At 42.0% G+C, this 16673-nt stretch overlaps 2 protein-coding genes across 6 annotated transcripts in view; one reads left to right on the forward strand and one right to left on the reverse strand.

The window, feature by feature from the left end:
* PDZK1 (PDZ domain containing 1) overlaps positions 1-1607 on the reverse strand; it is a 33879-nt gene extending 32272 nt beyond the window's left edge. The window contains exon 1 of the mRNA XM_079140367.1: positions 1472-1607. The gene's annotated coding sequence lies outside the window, so the exon portion shown is untranslated. The remainder of the gene's footprint in view (positions 1-1471) is intronic.
* An 87-nt stretch (positions 1608-1694) lies between these two features.
* The window catches only part of CD160 (CD160 molecule), a 51119-nt gene continuing 36140 nt past the window's right edge, over positions 1695-16673 (forward strand). For 3 of the 5 annotated variants that reach the window (XM_079140481.1, XM_079140479.1, XM_079140484.1), the window contains exon 1: positions 1695-1785. The gene's annotated coding sequence lies outside the window, so the exon portion shown is untranslated. Of the gene's footprint in view, positions 1786-11140; positions 11204-16673 lie in introns of those variants that run through there. The other 2 variants (XM_079140480.1, XM_079140482.1) reach the window with 2 other exon arrangements.

Raw genomic sequence — 16673 nt, forward strand, 5'->3', positions numbered from 1 at the left:
GGGCTGGGGATGTGGCTCAATGGTTAACCACCCCTGGGTTCAATCCCCAGTAATAAAAAAAAAAAAAAAAAGACATTAGTAATTATCTAGTCTCAACTCTAGTTGTAGGTGAGTAAACAGAGGTTCAATGAGATTAAAAGACTGAGTCTTCAGCTGACTACACTGCTGTTTCTTCCTGCTATTCTGTAGAGCCTTTGAAATGACACATTTGAAATATAACTATCTTACATTTATGCTTTTAATCCCCTCAAACATATTCCAATTTACAGTTCTATTTTCAGTACAACCTTGGGAAAAAGATGATAGGCCTTCCTTCATTTGACAGATTAAATGGAGGCCCCAGTTGGCTAATGATCCATTACAAACAACTGAATCAAAACCCTGGTTATTCGTATTCCAGACTGTATTCTTTCCTCTAGATGAGAAGCAGTTGTCTAATAAGTGGTCTACGAATGCAAGACATTATTATCAGCTTCATATTTTATGATGCAAAGAACATACAGATGAGAAAGATAAGAGCAATTTACTTAGCCATAACAAACTCAAAGTCCCAGAGTTATCTGTGTGGGAAGAATAAGTGACCCCATGTGACTGGACAACTATGGCCTGGAGTCAGTCAGGGTCCTATGACTTCTGGATAAAGAGCCGAGAGCTTCAGCTCCACATTGCAGGAATTTTAGTAAACTAAGGAGGAATGTGTTCCTTTTGCAGCGTCAGCCCAAGAGTCTCCATAGCTGGATCCAGACCAGACCAGGAATCCTCATAGATGACAAAGCCTTAGTAAAAGTTATATTTAAGTCCTTTGATTTTTCTACTTAGGAAACAAGTAGTTCTCAACCCTGTCTACACATCGAAATTGCCTGGGAGAACTTCAAAGTAACAAAGATTTTTCAGATTCACTCAAGACAGAGATTTACAAACTCCAAAGGGTAGAGCCTGGGAATCTGTTTTAAAATTCAGTCAGTCTCTAAATCCATGGGCTATTTTTCACTTCTTAATACCATAATATGATAGAGGAAATATGCATGTTTTATTACCCAGTGAGAGGGTTGTCTCCCTTTAAGGGATACTTTAAAAGGAAGTCTTTTCTAATAGGCAAATTCCCTGCATAGTAGGGAGGTCCTGGGAGAACATTTCTAGTGGCCTGTGAAGTCCGTTGTCTCACTGCCCTGGCTGCACATCAAACCCCCCACTCAACCCTGGGAAACTCTTTTTGAGATCAGTTTATCAATTGCTTTGTGAAGCAGAGCCTAACCCTCAAGCTGCCCCTTGAGGGGCAGCAGAAACAATCTCAGAGTGTCGACAATCCCTTACCCCAACCCTTACTCCCAACCCACAAAGGTGGCCTTTCCCATTGGCCTCTCCTCCGCTCTGGGCAGCCATCTACTTGCCGGGAAAAGGAAAAGAAAGAAGGCAATTTGAGCCCAGGTGGCCAGCACCCTCAATCAGGGGGACACGAGGCAGTTCTTACCTGTACTCGGAAGGAAGAGGAGCTGCTCTGTCCCTCAGGAATTCTCTCTGCTGTGAGCACTAGTCTTGGAACCCACTGGACTTTGAACAAAGATCAATTTAAAAGCTGATGTATTTAACAGGACGTGTGATCTGAGTTCAAGTGACCTCTGTACTCCTTCAGCCAACTGGCTAGGCCCTGAACTGGAAAACCTGAGAAACCCTCAGTAAACCCAACGCTCTGGCCCACCTGCCTGGAGGTGCAGGGAGGGGCTTCTTATCTTCCTCCAGACAATGAGGAGGGGAAAGAAGAGGAGCAGGGAGAACAATCAGGAAGTAGGTACCTCCGCATTCCTTCTTCTCTTCCTTGGGCAGATGCCTCGGATGCCCAGACAACCCCCAATTCTGTTAGGAGTTTCTACTGTCCCCCATCCCAGGGTTAGGTCCAGGGATTATTACCAGAACACCCTCCCATTGTAAGGCCATCCTGGGGAGTAGTAACCTGTACAACCCCACCTAGGAGAAGGCAGGGTGTGTCAATAAATCCCAGTAAGTGAGGCAAATCCCTTCAGTTTACATCCTTCCACTGCCCTAGAAGTTCTTGCTTGCACAATCCCCAGGAGCTGAGTAGCAAAGCCCAGGCTGATTTCCCAGCCTTCCTTTTAATAGCCCTCTCCTCACACCACTTTCCTCTCTTTCTCACCTGAATGCTGTTTTTATTCTCCAATCTTCTGATAACTGTCTTCCTCTTGCACACTTAGAGCCTATTCATTAAGTCCAGCAGGGCAAGTGGAAGAACTTTGCACAAGCCTGGGTCACTGTGGGCTGTTGCTGCTTTGCTCAGCCCCTAGCCCCAGTCAGGATCAGCAGCTGATCTCTATCAGCCGTATCCATGCAGACCATTCCAGCACTGGCTTCTCACTCACCTGGATCCTCAGCCCACACTGCAATTCAGGGCAATAGATTGCTCCAGGCAGTGAGGCAAGGCGAACTACAGACTAAGAACTGGATGGCCTCACCCTTCCACCCACGCTGGGCAAGCCACTTGTCTTCCCTGGGCCCTGGCTGGCTTTGCCCCCAACAGAGGCATGACCTGAGTCAGGATACATGGTTTAAAACTGACAAATATCTGAGCCATTTTCTCATACTAGGCCATCTTTGACCTTGAAGTTTTGCCCTCTTGATCTCTTATATATCTTCCAAAGCATTAGGGTAGAATGGGAAAATATGAATTAAGGATCAGAACACCTGAGTTCGAATGTTTAAATACTGATTCTGCTATTTCCTGGGTTCAATTTAGAGTAATTCATATTTTAACTTTGTGTGCGTGTGGTCCTGGGGATGGAACCCAGGGCCTTACACATGCTAGGCAAGTATTCTACCACTAAACCACATTCCCAGCTCATTTTTAACTGAGTCTCATTTACTTTCATCATCTATAGTATTTTTTATATTATCGTTAGAAATTTCCCTTTTATATAGAATCACAGTATTCCTTGTTACCATCTGGTGCAACACTGATTGTTCTTCAAAGCAGTTCTCCAAATATTTGAAAGTTGATATATCCCCCCCAGTCCTCTTTTTTCTGGGATTCAAGAAATGTCCCTCATTCCATAAGGTTGTCTGCCTACACAGTGATGTCAAGACTTCCTACTCTGGACCCCAGCTGATTTGCAAATGTCCCTCTTAAAATCAATACCTAAAGAGGAAATTTTTAAAATGAGAGAATTAGTCTGTCTTTGGTACAGGGGTAGCTACATAGTTGTCTAAAATTACCAAAATTTGTCAAACTATACACCTAAAATAGATGAGTTCTATCGCATGTAAATAATGCCTTAATTTTAAAAGGCGCCTAAGTCACTGAAATTTATTTTTGAAACTTCTAAAATTAAAATAAAAAGCTGGAGGACATAGAGTGAAGCTTATACTCAGCCCCAATCAAGAGGCTTTTCAGAACACCCTTTCTTACAAGCTCAGATGGAACAGTAAGCCACAAGCCTTCACACAGGAAATCAGAGGCCTCAAGATGCAGAGACAGTATTGGTTCAAAAGTAAATAAAATACAGTAGGATGAATCAGAGATAACTTTCCTATGTTCATAATGAATACACAACCAGGGAAACTCCACATCATGTACAGCCACAAGAATGGGATCCTAATTAGAATAAGTTATACTCCATGTATGTCTAATATCAAAACACACTCTACTATCATGTATATCTAAAAAGAACAAATGTTTTAAAAAGAAATTATTTGTGAACGTGAGGTCAAATATCTGGTTTAATTCAATTACTCAATATATCTTTTTAAGCTGTGCAAAAAAAAGAGCAATTTTGGGGGAGTGGGTACTGGGGATTTAACCCAGAGGCACTTTACCACTGAACAATATCCCTATCCCTTTTTATTTTGAGACAGTCTCGCTAAGTTGCTTAGGGCCTTGCTAAGTTGCTGAGGCTGGCCTCAAAGTTTCAGTCTTCCTGTTTCAGCCTCCTAAATCACTAGGATTATAAGCATGGGCCACTGAGCCCAGCAAGAAGAGCAATTTCTTAAAATGACAAAACCACTTCCCTGTAGAATGTTGAACTGAATGAGATTTGCCCTCACTATAATTTGGAGTTTTTAAAAAATCTTACCTTTATAAGTGGATCTGATCTGATTAATACAAAGCAGAGGAAGTCTTTTCATTGATTACCTAGATCTAGACATTGATGAGAAGGGAAAATGACATCTCTTATGTTCCAGGTAAGCCTTATATCCACTAATGTAGTTAACCCTCAACACAACTGTATGAGATGATATCCATTTTATAAATGAGAAAGCTTAAATTCACCTGGTTAATTACTCTGCCAAAGATCACCTGACTCAGGAGGATTGCAAAGCCAGCAGTGGACCCCAGCCTGCCTATCTCCTTAGATGGCATTATTTATTTTATTTTATTTTATTGATTGATTGATTGGTTTTTGGTACCAGGGATTGAACCCAAGGGTGCTTAACCACTGAGCCACATCCCCAGTCCTTTTTATTTTTTATTTAGAGACATGGTCTCACTAGGTTGCTTACAGCCTCACTAAGTTGAAGCTGGCTTCAAACCTGTGATCTTCCTACTTCAGCCTCCCAAGTTGCTGGGATTACTGGTGTTAGCCACTGTACCCAGCCTTAGGTGGCATTATTTGGCCTCCTGTCATCAAAGGAAGGCACATACTCCCCTTCCCTGAATGGATTCAAGCAAAGCTGATGATGATCTATGAACCATGTACCAGAAAGATGGCCTGCATTGTTAGGGGAACCAGAATAGGCAATTTCTTGGATCCCTTCCAACTTCAAGATTCTGAGAATCTAAACAACCTGGGTACTTAGGTAACTCCTCCATTGAGGACATGCAGTGGAAATCCTGATGCATCTACAGAGGGCATGCAGATATGGGTTATAAGTGTAGGCTTCAGCATCAAATTGGAATCCTAAATCTGCCATTAATGACTGCATTTTTTATTGTAAGCTCAAGTTTGCCTGGGTTTTATCTGTGAGAACCTGGTCAGCCTGGGTGGCTTTTCTTTTGTTTTGTCAGGCAGCACCCTCCATACCCCTGGAAGGGTGGAGAAGGGCAATAACAGCCTGGGACTAATTTATGTTAGTTCCTTTTCTTTGTGTTTCTGCATCATGCAAACAATATCAGCAACTGTGAGTCTCCACCCAAAAGGCAAATCTGTGGCTAGGAATTTGTAGGAGAGAATTCTTTTTTCTTCCCAGAGTATAGACCAAGATAGTCATTTTCTTGTTATCTCCTGGATCTTTTTTTCCCTGTTCTGTTGTTTTGTGTTTTTTTTTTTTTCCCCTGCAAAAATATTCTCTTTTAGTACACTTATATATTATGTTTATTATTTTCTGTCTTTCCCCTATACCAGAATATAAATTACCCAAGGATAGGGATTTATATTTTTGCCATTGATCCCAAGTGCCTGAAATATAAACCTAATATACAATAAGATTTCAAAAAATGTTAAAGTAATGGGGTAAATGAATTTCCTTTTTCCTGTAGGACTGGTTTTTGTCACACCCTTTCTCTGAGAGTATAGCCTTGAGGATCTGAGCTCTATGTAGGGTCTTAGTTCCTAGGTCTTATCTTCTGTTCCAAAATGACCCTTTGGTTACTGGTTTTCATCTTTTCTTTCATTTCTGAAATTTAGAGATTCCTTTTCCTTTCTTCAAAGTCTAACTATCTATTTGAAAAACAAAGTTTGATATATTTGACCCAGGATTTCTATGAACTACAGAGGAAAGGTTTGCAGATTAATTAGAGCCAAAAATGGTTCTATCACTTGGTAGTTACTTTTCCTAAAAAATCCCACTTTTTCAACTGTAAAATGTAGATAATACTAACAACTTCAGAGGATTACTCAAGAGATTTAAGCAAGATGACTTTTGTAGAGTGTCCAGATCTGGTAAATGCTCAGTACATAAAAATTAATATTATCATTTTTGCAAGAAATAAGCCATCTTAATTTCTGGGCACAGCCTGTACCAAAAAGCCTTATGAAAATAAACAGGCTAGAAGTAAACAGTGGGCAACTTGGGATTTTAGAATGTTTGGGAGCATTATGGATGCATTCTTGTCTGGGTAACTAGGGGCAACATAAGATTGAAGGAATCCATGTTTTGGCATACTTATAGAAAAATATAAAACATCACCTTAAGTAAAGATTATACCATATTCATGGATTGAAAAACTCAATTACGTAGATGTCAGTTACTTCCAAATTCATCTACGAATCGATGTATTTCCAATGAAATTTCCCTCAGCGTTTGTTTGTTGGTGACACTTGATAAGCTTGTTTGAAAAATAAAATTAAGGAATGAGTTGCTGTACTGTATATCAAGCTAGTAGAGTGATAGTATTTACTACAATATGGTATGGGCACAAGATACACAAATGAACCAATCAATGGAGCAGATTACAAAGTCTAGAAACACATCCCTACATATATGAATTGTGGATTTATGACAAAGAACCGAAGCAGAGACTGTTTTTTTCCACCAAAAAAGTGGGTGGGTGTTTTTTTTTTTTTTTTTTGGGGGGGGTTGTGTTGTTTTGTTTCCTTTCTTTGTGTCTGGTTTATTTCATTCAATAAGATGTGTGTGAGATTCACCACTGTTGTGTGTGTCTGTAGTTCATTTGCTCTCATTCTAGGATTCCATTTATATGGTGTTCAAATATGGGGTAAAACACTGACTAATGCCTGCTGAGGTGGTAACATACTATCCTGATTTCTGGCATGCAGGCAAGATTCTAGTTTTTTAATTAAATTGTTTCATAGTTGTTTGATTAATGACTAAGCTATGGATTTTTATTTTATACACTTTTCTGAATATATACTATATATGACAATAATAAAATTTACCATTTAACTGCTTTTTTGCCAGTAATTTGTTTAAGTCCCTGCTTTCAATTATTTTGGATGTATGCCCAGAAGTGGAATTGCTGGATCATAATTGTTTAAAGAACCACCATACTGCTTTGCCACAGTGGTTGTACCGTCTCACATTTCCCACAAAGGTTCTAATTTCTCCACATCCTTATGAACACTTCACTTGCTATTTTTATTTTTTTTATATAATAACCATTCTAATGGATGTGAGACAAAATCTCATTGTGGTTTTGATTTGCATTTTGCTAGTGGTTAGTGATATTGAACATTTTTCCACACATTAACTGGTTACTTATGTATCATCTTTAGAGAAATGTCTATTCAAGTCCTTGTCCCAATTTTGAAAGCAGGTTATTTTTCTTGTTGTTGTACCACCTCAGTTTTTTGTTTTGTTGAGTTTTTTGTTGTTGTTCGTTTGTTTTGCTTGTTTGCTTGCTTTTTACTATGAAACCAAGACCCAGAAGGTGAAATGACTTGATCAAGGACACCTCAAGTTCACAGCTGAGCCATAATGAAATCCCTGCATTCTTATTTCTGAACCCATTACTCTTTCAACCACATCAATCTTCTTGGTCCAGTGGGAACTTGAGAGCCCCAAAGTTTTACTCCACCTTTGGATTCAATGTCCTAGTATTACCTTTTCTTTTTAGTAGTTCATTAACTTACCCTGAGCCTGGCATTTTAAGCTCCAGTGGTTCTGTCCCTGTCCAGAGTCAATTTTATGACAGTCTCCCTTTTCTCCTCCCTGTTACTGACCTTATCCACCACCTGAAGAAGCAGCCTTTGGAGGAATTTATTAGGCCAGGGTCCAGATGCAGGACTGAGATAAATGTTTTACAACAGTGTGGGGAGATGAACAGGAGGAGGGACGATACTAATCTGCAGTAGCACACATTGAGACTCTTCCCATGATTAATGATCAGAATTTTCTAGGGTTTTGTTTTTGTTTTTTGTTTTTTTTGAACTGGGGATTGAACCCAGAGTTGTTTTAGCACTGAACTATATCCTCAGCCCTTTTTATTTTTTATTTTGAGACAGGATTTCTCTAAATTGTTTTGGGCCTTGCTAAATTGCTGAGGCTGGTCTTGAACTTGCAATCCTCCTGCCTTAGCCTCCGGAGTTGTTGGGATTACAGGTGTGCACCAATGTACCCAGATCCCAGAATTTTCTAGTTTTTATAGCAACCAGATATTAGACAGGGAGGCCTGAGGACCCCTACAGGGTTATGAATTATTAACATTTACAGGTTGGTTACAAAGAAATTTTAGTAGTCATTCTCTTTCTCTTCCTTTTCCACCAAAAGAAAAACTGAAGTACTGAGCAGGGGTTCTTGTGTGTACCAAGGTCAGGACACTCTTGGAGTGTGGATTAAAAGGGTCTGCACTGGCCTTTCTGAGCGGTAAAGAAAAAATCAATGACCCTTGGGAAGTTTGGATTCTGTCTTAAAGAGCCAGTTAAGGGCTCCTGAGGGCAGGCTGGGGAGAAAAAGGACTGCAAGGGAAGTACCAGGAACCTTAAGAACACAGCCTCAGGGCTGGGGATATAGCTCAGTTGGTAAAGTGCTTGCCTTGCAAGCACAAGGCCCTGGGTTCAATCAGCCTTCACAGAGAGAATGGACCACTCCAACCAGAGGTAAAAAGTCAGTGAGAAAGAACAGGAACCTGGGGCATTCTAGTGGCCCATGTCTATGCCATGATTTAAAAGATACCCCCTCAAACTATGGCCTCCATCAGAGGTGCCAGTGCCCCTGACATTCTAGTTTAGAAAACAAACTATGCCTGCCCTGACATACAGGGCGGGGGGTCGGAGGGGAAGCAATGGTGGCCCTCATTAAGCACCGAAGAAGATACATGTTCTCCTCAGAAGCCCAGTCAGGATGATGATGGTTCTGTCTGGTTTACCCCAGGGTAGATTGCAGCCTCAGTGCCCCACCCCACTGCAGGTATGCCTTCATGTCCTCTCTCAGTATGTGTACTTGATAAACACAATCTGTTCCTACCAGCCCCCTCCTCCACCCCCAATCAGATTGGAAATGTACTGGAGGGCAAAATATCAAATTCCTATCCAAAGAAGGCCTGGGATTCCTGGTGCCTGTGGGAAGACTGAGGAAGTATGGATGTTACGAAATGTAAGAGACAAGTTTCCCCAATTCCTTTGGTCAAAGACAGTTTGGCAGGAGCTTGAGAGGGGAACCTGGCATTGGGTTCACAGGGTGAAGCTTGTGGGTTGGCACTCAGAGGCAGGTGGGGGATGTGGAGCTAAAGGGTCACATACAGTTACTTTGGTGTCCAGGAGAGTGTGGCCTTGAGTTGGAGAGAGGCGCATTCTCCCTATTTATTCACACAGTAGTGTGGCTTTGTGGGTAAGGGCTAGGGAATCCACAGGTCAGACAGAACTGGGACTACAATCATTTCTGCCATCCGGTTGTTAGGTCCTGGAGAAACTCGGGTTATCTTGCAGAAATCATGTGTGGAGCAGGTGGCAGTGTCAGCAGCCCCACAGGCCTGGACTCCCTTCAGCAAGAGGCCTGGCTGCAACCAAACCTGGTGTCCTCTATAGCCAGGGATGAAAGAGACAGACTCTCCAGGACACTGCAGTATTGGCAGACAGATTTTCTCTGCCTTCTATTAAGAGAACTTGAGGTCAAAATTCCTGATGAACCAATCACTACAGAGTGGGAATTAGAAATGAGACTGAGACTGTCTTCCCAGGGCCTGGACTGTCAGCTTGATACCCTGAAGGTGCCACCCGGTCTCCACAATAAAATAGCCCTGACTCCCTCATATTGTATTACCAAGGACTTTGGGCTAAAGTCCAGCAGTGACGGGTGGGGGTGGGGGTGGGGGCCGAAATGCCTACACAGCTTTGCTGTAAGTGCCCTCTGGCCCTGAGACTTGGTTTCCTTCCAGAACATTATTGGCTATTCCAGGGTGTCATTTCACCCTCCTCTACTGCCCTACTCCACAACTCCACTGCACATCCCCCTCACTTGGCCTCCTTGACAGTCCCCTGCTCATCTTTCCCTTTAGCTTGTAGCAACTTTGTTCTCTCTGGCCTACTCCTCAAAACCTGCTCTCAAGTCAGGTGTGGTCGTGCCCACCTCTAATCCCACCTACTTGGGAGACTGAGGCAGGAGGATCCCAAGATTGAGGCCAGCCTGGGCAATTTTAGTGAGACCCTGTCTCAAAGTAAAAAAATAAATAAAATTTTTAAAAAGGATGTTGTGGGGCACAATTTAAGAACAGACCAATCACCACTGAGAAGTCCAAATTTGAGAGTCTTTATTAGCTGGCTGGCTGACTGTCTCATACAACACCACAAAAATGGCTTTTGGGAGAACAACCCTGAGCATAGGGTTGTAGGAGTTTTTATGTCATAAGTCACTGCATCAATCATTAAGTGGCTGGTGCTATGATTCAAAACTACAAACTAACATGAGATCTAAACTCATAAGCAGATGGGAAAGTGGGTCAAAACGACCTTAGTCAGGTACAAGACAATTGTTCTCTGACAGAGTACATTGTCCAAGAAAAATAGGAACCAAAAAGAGAACAATTTTATATCATATAAGAATTGCCATTTTGTGTTGCCAAATATGCTATGCTAAGCAACTGTTGATGGGTATAAAAGTGGGGTGCTCCCATGGGAGAAGCATATCCTACATGACATGGAGTCTCAGGGTAAAATGGAGTCTGTTTGGTCATTGCCCATGTAGCCTGGCACATAACAAGGGCTGAGTATGTATCTCAGTGGTAAGAGCCCCTCTGGGTTCAATCTTCAGTACTGGCGTGTGGCGTGTGTGTGTGTGTGTGTGTGTGTGTGTGTGTGTGTTGGTTGTGGGCTGCTCAGGAAAGGATTTGGAAGCTTGCTTTATACTTAAGGGTACATTCTGTCTTTGTATCTTCTGTTTATTCAGTTCTAGCCTGATTATGGATTACCAAGTAAAAATCTTTGTACCCCAAAGTAAAAGAAACAATTTCAAGGTGTGTTTTTTCTCAGCAACTTAGTCTATTTCTAAAAAAAAAAAAAAAAAAAAAAAAAAAAAAAAAAAAAAAAGGGGGTGGTGGTGGCAGTAGAAAAGGGAAAAAGTGAAGGAGGTGATGGTGAAGAAAAAGGAGAAGAAACCTACCATGCTGGGTGGAGGAAAGAGAGTCAGGAAGACCCCTGACTGCTAAAAACCCATTCTGTGGTTTTCAAAGACCAAATGTGAGACTAACGAAGGCCTAAACAATGACGGAAGTGGGGAGATGGGTTTTAAAAAGAACATTTTGAGGGCCAAGAGCTCAATTAACGTGAGTTCCCAGCCTGAGAGCAAGAACTTCTGTCCTAAGGTAAAGAGACCTGTTGGGGACCTAAGGTCTGGGGACAAGGATGGAATGGTTGACAAAACCATTTTGGTGAGGGCTAGGGGTGTAGCTCAATGGGATAGCATTTATGGAGAATATATGAGCCCTTTGGTTTGATCCCCAGTATGGGGCCCGGGTGCAGGGTGGGGAGTGGCAGGTGGAAGGGGGTTAGGACAAACCTCAGTGATATAGCTGGGAAACTGTTTCTTGGAGGAAGTATCTTCTGCCCTCAGAAGTCTAGGGAAGAGAGGTTATTGGGGGTGTGGGGGGCGGGCATGCTCACTCTTCTTGCATGGGCTTTCAGGGATCCTGGATCCTTTCAGACATTCCTCAAATGTAAAAGAACCACAGTGTGTTTATGGGAGGGAAATCCAGTTTAGTACATTGAAGGAGCTTTACCTGACAGCCCAACTCCCTTATACTATTCTGAATCATCCAGGATACTCCCATTTGTTCAGTGTTCATGGGGTGGTGATGGGGTAATAAATGACAAAGTGGCCTTTTTATAAATAAAGAGGAGATAAAGAATTAGGGGGAGGGGGCTGTGGCTGTAGCTTAGTGGTAGAGTGCTTGCCTAGCATGTGTGAGGCCCTGGGTTTGATCCTCAGCAGCACATAAAAATAAATAAGTATGGTGTCCATTTACAACTAAAAAAATAAAGAATTACCGGAAGAGGGCTGGGGATGTAGCTCAGTGGTAGAAGGCCTGCCTAGCATGTGTGAGGTTCCTGGGTTCAATCCCCAGCAATACCAAAACAAAAAAAAAAAATTACTGGAAGAAAGACACCAAGGTTTAGAGCCATCAAGTCCTGGACTGGGACAAGCTGCTGGGCTTCACAGAGTTTAGAGCTGGCCCTGTGTGGCACCTTTGAAAGAAGTTCAAGTCACAGGTGGTAGTATGTGCTGGGAGTGATACAAACAAGAGTGGCTTCTAGCTGCTGGTGTGTTTTTGGCAAAATAAACCTGGAAATTTCAGGGTGAAAAAAACAGTTTAGGATAATTTCCCCCAAGTTCAGTTCCAGAATTATGCACTTCAGTGGAAAAATCTTTGCCTAAGAATCAGTAGACCTTATTGCCTCCAGAAGTTCTTAAACAGGAATAGATCCATAAAGAGATTCATTCATGGAATTTATAAATTTGGGGGAGAAAATACATATTTTCACCAATCTCTAATTGAAAGTTAGCATTTGCCTCGATACAGGCAGTAATTTTCAAAGAGATACAATAGAAATATGTTAGATCAATTGGTTAACTATATGAACAATTTTATCCATGCCACTTTATATCTTTACCTAATGTAAAAATTAATTCCAAATGGAATATATAAAGGTGAACAAATAATAAAAGGTTTAGAAGAAAACTAAAGAAAAGAATTACAGTAAGTCACAAGAGAATTTACCATCAATAGAATCTGCCGTCCACAGAAATCATAGACATTTTCAAATCTCCTTACAGTTGTAACAGATTTCTGCTGCCAAGAAATTATGATAGTTACTGTTGCCAAAAGCCCTGTCCTTTCCCTGATGCCAATCTAATAACAAGGACAGGGTTTTGAGAAAAAGGGAAAAGATGGTTTATTGCTTTGCAAGTAAAGGAGAAACACAGGGGTCACCTGTCTCAGAGGCTGTGATTCTACCCATCAGCAGGAACTGGGGGCTTTTAAAGATGTGATTCAAAGGCTACATTCCACGAGTTCTGTGTTAGAGTTGTAATTCACTTGTTAATTTGGGAGATAGTCATTTCTGAGATCTTCTGGTACCATTTCCAAAGTCTGTATTTTATCATTCCTATGGTGGGTGTGTACTCAAGGAAAGATAAATCTGCTAAAATGGGGAAGAAAGGTAATCTTGTTTCCCCTAAGATTAGGGAGGGGAAGACATTAGAGAAGGGCAGGGAGAGAGAAAGAGAAACGTCCATTTTAAAACTAAGTTGCAGTGGCACAGCAGCAAGGGCCATTTTCAAAGGATAAAGTGGACCACTGTTACATTACTAGACTGAGGCTGAATTGAAAGAGTCATGCTACTACTCTATCACACATTATTCTAATTGTTTTGACAAGGGTCTTGAGGTAATTTGTTTCCTTTGTTATCCTATGATTTTTTAAAAATTATTATTATTGGCACTGAGGAGTGAACCCAAGAGAGCTTAACCACTGAGGCACATCCCCAGCCCCCCACCCCCGCCGTGTCTGGTTCTACTTTAAACAAGCTCCAGTTGTGGAGGAAATAAAAAAGCCCCTTCACAGTTATAAAAGAGATCTCATCTCTGGGTCCCAGGCATCTTTCTCAGTTTTGTTGTTTTGTTTTGGTACTGGAGATTTTACCCAGGAGCAGTTTACCACTGAGCCACATCCCCAGCCCATTTTTTTAAAATAAATTTTTATTTTATTTAGAGGCAAGGTCTTGCAGAGTTGCTTAGGACTTCACTAAATTTCTGAGGCTGGTCTTGAACTTGTGATCTTCCTGCCTCAGCCTCCCCAGCCGTTGCACCCAGCTCTTTCTCTGTTTTGTTGGAGATCTGCTTCAGAGGTATTTGCGGCTGAGAACTGGATTTTCCGTCCCTCTGAGAGTTAGATCCAGGTTTTAGTGGCAGAGAGAATGGTGCCTCTTCCTTCTAATCTTGTCTGCACCAACTAGTTATAGTACACACTCTCAAAAGAACCTTGGGCAAAGCTTTATGTGCCATTTAACCATCACAACATTCCCACCAGGAAGCTTGGAACACAAGAGAAACATAAGACTGAACAGGTGAACTAACATGTTCAGGACCACAGGAAAGGTTGGATCTGAACACAGGAGTACTACTGTGGTGCCTCACACTTAAAGAGGTGGAGAGAGGAGGGCGTTACTGTCATCTACAATCTCTTGGCAAAGCTGCCTACCCATTGTGAGGCCGTAGGCGCCTGAGGCCAGTGCAGTTCACCGAAGACTCAAAGGGAGGATGCCAACTTAATCGGCACCCTCACCCTTGGCCTCTCTGGAGCTCACCACTATTTATGAGAGATGGAAAAGCTGCCCCTGGCATATAGTGGGTCCAGAACGTCTCAGACACACTTCCCACACCCCCAACCTCACCCGGATGATGCAACTCGAGTGCAGGCTGAGTCTCCGGGACACACCAGACCCAGTCTACTCATCTCCACCACTAGCTTAGGCTTTCCCTAGCTTGTCTCCAACCCCCAGCCCACGGCAAAGATTGGACTGGTGAACCTCGGGAGGCGAGCGGATAGAGCGCTCGGGCTCCCACTGGAAGGCAGCGCCCTCTAGCGGTCCGAGTGCAGAACCAGCGGTGCCCGCCGGCGGTGAACCAGAGTTCTCCTCCCCTTCACCTACTCCCACCCGACTCGGGGCACCAAGGTCACTTCCAAGAGCATCCTTGCCCCATGGACCCCGCCTGCCCGCAACCCTGCTGAAGGGCTCACACAGACTTACACGCTCTGGTTCAGCTCAGCTCTAGGTACCACGAAGCCCAGCCACTTCTGCTGAGTGACCAGCTGTATCAGCACCTCCTAGTCTGTCAGCCTGTCTCTCTCTTCTTGGAAGCAGTTGCTACCCTGCCCCTCCCATCCTGCTGCACCAGTCCTTCGGGAAATTCGCCTAAAGAGACAGGACCTTCTCAGCATCTCACGGCTAGCTAGTGCAGAGCAGGCCTGTAAACCAAATGTCTCCAGCCCATTCCCCACATTTATCCACGATATCCCTCAAGGCACCAGCTCCCCAAAGGCAGCAAACTTCTGTCAAGGTCTAACTCCATTGCCACTGTACAACTTTTCTAGATTCTTCATTCTGGATTTTACGTTTCCTATTCCATGATATACTTTATGGTATTATTATTATTATTATTACTATTATTACAGTTCTCCTTGTGTTTCAACGGTAAGTAGATGAATAGCTGTGAGTTGAGGGACAAAGGGGACTCCAAGGAAAGGCTCTCCTAATCTGAGTTAGAATCCTAGCTCCCTTGGGCTGGGGTTGTGGCCCAGTGGTAGAGCATTTGCCTAGCATGTGTGAGCTCAGTGGTAGAGCACTTGCCTAGCATGTGTGAGACACTGGGTTCCATTCTCAGCACTGCATGTAAATTTAAAATAAAGGTCCATCAAAAACTAAAGAAAAAAAAATCCTAGCTCCCTTACTTAGACGCTGAGATTTTAAGCAAGTCACAAGTCTTCTAGCCTGTATCTGCATTGTACACATATTAATCATAACAATAACTCGGTGTTTTATAAGAACTAAGCACAATCATATATATGAATGTGCCTATAATTGCCTCCAATATGAGAAACCATAAAAATAATCATGGCTACCCTTTACTGGGCATTTACTCTATGCCGGGCACTATGCTAAGCAGCTTTTACACAGGTTACTTCATTCAGCCTCCACAACAATCCTAGGAAGAGAACATTATTATCACCATTCTATAGATCAATAAACTCATTTTCAGAGATGTTAAGAAACTTTCTCAACATTATACAAGTACTATGTCAAACCCAAATTTCTGACCTGGCCTGACTCCACAGACTGCACTTAATCACCAAAATACACATAGACTCCTGCTGTTTTAGTGATCTTTGCACCCTGTGGTGCCTAACATATCATAGATGCTCAGTGTTTGTCAGATAAGTCCATTCATTAAGGGCTGAGCACAGAATCTGGCCAGGAAGCATAAGAAATTTGCCCACATCTTACAACTATTAAGCTTTAGGATCAGAATTTGAACACTGTCTAGCTCAAGAACCTGTTTTTTAACCATGATCCGCAGGCTGGACAAATAATTGCAGTCCCTCTATCTTCCTCTTTGAATTTAATGATGCTTCGTAGCTACACATCAAACACACCCCATTGCTAAACATTAAATGTTTTCTTTCAAAAGTCATTCTACTGGTGACATGGTACAGAATGATGGTGTGGCACAATAGGAAGGGAAGCAAGAGATTGAGGCTAGGGAAGGGCATGGGACTATACTGCTTGGCTGCTGCTGGGACTTTTTGTTAGGATTTTGACAACTTTATAGATCAATGGGAAAATTAATGATTATCTCTTAGATTTTATTTCATGTTCCTTAATAGTATTTTATAGTTTTTATCCTATAGGTTCTATTAGAAATTTTGTTGCATTTTTCCCAGGTGTTTTGTTGGGAAAGGTTGTAACTATTATGTTTTTTCTTCTATCTTTATTTGCTAGTAATTGTTCCTGAGAAAATTAATAATTAAGTGAACACCTTATCACATTTTGTTACTTACATCAATTTATTATCTATTTAAATTGTAACTACATGATACAGTAGTCTGTTATATAGATATGCCATCTTTTATTCAATTATTCTCCTCTTATCAGTGAGTCTTTACCATTTTCTAATTTTTAGAATTATAAACAATGCTGTAATAAATATCTTTATACATATACTATAGCACACTCATGCTTTCATTTTTGTAAGATAGAGCCAAAAGTACACAGTAT

The sequence above is a fragment of the Sciurus vulgaris genome (assembly GCF_902686455.1).
Source record: "Sciurus vulgaris genome assembly, chromosome: 1".
NCBI classification, from domain to species: domain Eukaryota; kingdom Metazoa; phylum Chordata; class Mammalia; order Rodentia; family Sciuridae; genus Sciurus; species Sciurus vulgaris.